Source organism: Asparagus officinalis, chromosome 2 (assembly GCF_001876935.1).
Source record: "Asparagus officinalis chromosome 2, Aspof.V1, whole genome shotgun sequence".
Taxonomy (NCBI): domain Eukaryota; kingdom Viridiplantae; phylum Streptophyta; class Magnoliopsida; order Asparagales; family Asparagaceae; genus Asparagus; species Asparagus officinalis.
Genome location: NC_033795.1, coordinates 45,402,222 through 45,406,611, shown reverse-complemented (window position 1 = coordinate 45,406,611; position 4,390 = coordinate 45,402,222).

Below are 4,390 nucleotides of genomic sequence, written 5' to 3'. Positions count from 1 at the left end.
CTTAGTGACAGTGGAAGATAAATGAATACAATATGTTGATGTCTTTACTTTATTTTACTGCTTTTCTTTTTTTCTTAGTTGGGATCAAGAATTAGCGATTCACAATTTGAGACATATGATATATACATGAGGGTTTTCTTTTTTGTATTATTTCGCTCGAAGTACTAATCTCGTGTTGTGAATTTCTAATTGTTGATTCCTTTAGATTGTTTATCTTTAGTTCGATATTAATGTTTAGATGTTTATAATTTGGGACATATGGTATATACATGAGGGTTTCCTTGTTTGGATTATTTCACTCGACATACTACGTCTCGTATTGTAGGTGTCTAAATATTAATTCCATTAGATACGGTGGAAAATGATCTAGGTAGACTATGTTTAATAGATAGAGGCTCCACTCTATCTAGCAGCCCTTCCCCTGGGGACGGATGTAGGTGATCTTGCTATAACGCTCTGACGCTCTTGTTGTTACTCTTTTTCTTCTAATATTCTTTTAGATAATTCGGAGTACCGAAGAATCTCATGAAGACAGAGTTCTTGCATAGTCGCCATCACATAAGATTTATTAGAGGCTCAATCGTAGTTTTATATTTTTGTTCAGACCTTAGAGTTTATTTCATAGCATAAAGGCAGTCTGCCTTAGAGTTTATCAGATGTATTCCAGGTTGTTCATTAAGACATGATTTATTTATGAGATACTTCTTTCTATATCATGTCTATTGTTGTAATTTCCTTTCTTTTGCCTGTTTTGTACCTGCACTTTATTTTGATTCCACTAGAGGATATTACCGTGATTGGTAAAACTTGTTGTTGCACAGTGTGAGTGCATGACAGGTTTGACATCTCTGGGTTCATCTTGGACTGTAGCCATGTGTGAAAATATGGGCGTCGCAGTTGGCATCAGAGCTCTAGTTCCAGTATTCTTAGGATCATCATGTGTTGAGTAGTGGAGCTAGAATAGAGTTTCTTAGGATTCATGCATAGAGTCCGCTAGGAATTCCTAGAAAAAGTGAGGACGTTATACACGTATGTTCGAAAATTATGAATTTTTTTTACCATCTTACTTTGATTGATAAGTATTTGTGTGAATACTTATTATGATATGTTATATATATATATATATATATATATATATATATATTTGCAACCTCATTTACTGTGTCAATTAAGCTCTCCTCTTGATATTATAAATATCGGGACGAGAACGTGATCGAGGCAAAACTTATACTAGGAGAGTTGGGCAAGCAGAGCCCAAGTCGTAGCAGGCTTCACAGTATCTGATTGACTTGGTAACGCCGATTACAAAAGCAGAGAATAGCACGCTCGAGGAGTGATGATGTAGGACACTTAGTCTGAGTTGGGGTCTATTTAGATTAGGAAATATAGATTAGGAAATAAATTTAATTTTAGAGTCAAATTAGATTAGAAAACAAAATCAATTTGATTCATGATTTGTTTCCTCTATTATAAGGAGTCTTTTTTAGGATAGAATTTGATACTTTTTTTTTATAATTCTAGTCTTACAATGAGTCTTATTTGATACTTTTTATTTTTGTAATTCTAGTCTTACTAGGAGTCTTATTTGTTTTTCTATTTAAGATGAGTCATGTAACCCCAAAGGAAAAATAACTTTTCATCAATAAAATTTCTCTTTTTAATATTTTCTTCGTAGTTTCGAAGTTCTTTGTGGATTCAAAGATTATTCTTTGTGGATTCAGAGAACACCCTTGGTGGATTCTAAGGTTATCACTTCCGCGCTGCATCATTGGTATCAGAGCCTTGTTCCTCCAACCCGATGGCAGGTGATGAAGCCCCTATTTCTCGAACTGAGTTCGACGTGCTAAAGGCCGATGTTAATCAGATGAAGACTATCATGGAGCGACTTGCGACGGCAGTTGAGTGTCTGAACACGGCGGGAATTCAAAATCGCATTGATGGTCGCCAACGACATGATCCGACTCCACCGACTCTATATGATGAATCTGACAGCGAGGAAGATAACTATGCAGCCCCATGCTACATTTTTTTTATCACAAAGACCGTCGAGGAAGAGATAATTATGATGCTGGAGGTTTTAAGATAAAGATGGATCTGCGATCTTTCAACGGGCAACTTCACATCGAAGAATTCCTCGACTGGATTGCAGAAGTAGAGAGATTCTTTAAGTATATGAAGATTCCAGAAGAGTGTAAGGTAAAATTGGTGGCCTACCAACTCAAAGGTGGAGCTTTAGCTTGGTGGGAATCTATTTCTCTGAATCGATCTCGTGAAGGAAAGCCGAAGGTCGATAGGTAGGAAAAGATGAAGAAACTACTGAGAGCCCATTTCTTGCCAAGTGATTATGAACAAGTTTTATTTGGACAATACCAGAATTGTAAGCAAGGTGGTAGAACTGTGGATGAGTACATGCAGGAGTTCTATCGACTGTCATCCCACAACAACTTAAATGAGAGCGAGGCACAACAGATGTCCAGATATACGGGGGGATTAAGGATGGTGATTCATGATCGTGTATCTTTTCAGCAGACCTATTCCTTAGCTGACACGGTTAGCCTAGCCGAGAAGGTGGAGCGACAACTCAGATGAAATAGTAAAGGATCATTGGCAGCTTCCGAAGGGTCACGCACGAGCTTTAATTATGGTGGGAACAAACAGTGTTAAACTATTTCTGATCAAGATGCTACAATGGAGAAGGCAAAGGGTCCATCAACAACAACAACAAAGAAGACTACACCACCGAACCCATATGCCAAGCCTGACCCGATCAAGTGCTATAGATGTGGACATCCTGGTCATCGATCCAATCCGTGCCCTAAAAGAGGTGTTGTGAATATGATGGATCACGAAGACGAGGATGTAGATCAAGACGAGGCTGAAGACTATGATGGTGGATTGGATCCTGATGATGATGGGGAACAACTCTCATGTGTTATACGACGACTATTATTGGCCCCAAAGACAGAAGAACCACTACAGAGGCATAACACCTTCCGCACGAGATGCATAGTGAAACAGAAGATCTATGATGTTATCATTGATAGTGGGAGCAGTGAGAATATTGTCTTTCAGCGCATGGTGGAGAAATTAGGTTTGAAGATGGAGAAGCACCCTGCTCCCTACAAGATCGGTTGGATTCATAAGGGTAATGACGTGCAGGTTGATGAGGTGTGTTGGGTATCTTTTTCCATTGGCCGAACTTATATTGATGAGGCATTGTGCGATATAGTTGAGATGGATGCTTGTCATATGCTGCTAGGCAGGCCATGATAGTTTGATGTTGATGCCACGCATAGAGGGAAAGATAACATTTATATCTTTAAGAAGGATGGTCGGCGAATTGTGCTAAAGCCTCTAACCGAGAAGGGACCTGTCAAAACTAATATTGCTAAAAAGAAGACTTTTTTGGTCGTTGACAATGAAGACTTTATGAAAGATGTGAAGCAGTCTGATGAGGTTTATGCTCTTGTTGTCTCAGAAAAAGAGGATTCTACCACCGCCGAAATTCCACCTGAAGTACAGACCCTTTTGCAGCAATTCGATACAGTGATGCCTGACGATCTTCCGTCTGAATTACCACTGCTTTAAGATGTTCAACATCAGATCGACCTCATTCTGGGATCTGGACTGCCAAATTTGCCTCACTATCGAATGAGCCCGAAGGAAGGAGAAATTTTGTAGAAGCAGGTGGGCGACCTCATTCTGAAAGGTCTTATATGACCTAACATGAGTCCGTGTGTTGTACCAGCGCTACTAGTCCCGAAGAAGAATGGAGAGTGGCGCATGTGTTTGGATAGTAGGGATATCAACAAGATTACCATGAAGTATCAATTTTCTATCCCATGACTGGAAGACATGTTAGATATGTTATCTGGATCAAAAGTATTATCCAAGATAGATCTCAAGAGTGGTTATCATCATATTCGGATTAGAGAAGGAGATGAGTGGAAGACTGATTTTAAGACAAAAGAAGGCCCGTATGAATGGTTAGTCATGCCTTTTGGTCTTTCTAATGCTCCTAGCACTTTTATGCGTTTGATGACTCAGGTATTAAAACCCTTTATCGGCAAGTTTGTTGTAGTTTACTTCGATGATATCATGATTTATAGCCAGAGCGAGATTACACATCTGGACCACTTGAGGAAGGTACTAACAATTTTGCAGGAGAACAAGTTATACATCAATCTAAAGAAATACAACTTCATGACCAATAGCCTTGTATTCCTAGGCTTTGTCGTTAGTGTAGAGGGCATCCATGTTGATGAAGAGAAGGTGCGTGCTATTCGAGAGTGGCCTACACCAAAGACTATCAGTGAGGTTCATAGTTTTCAGGGCCTAGCAACGTTCTATAGGAGATTTGTCAGAAATTTTAGCAGTAAAGTAGCTTCTA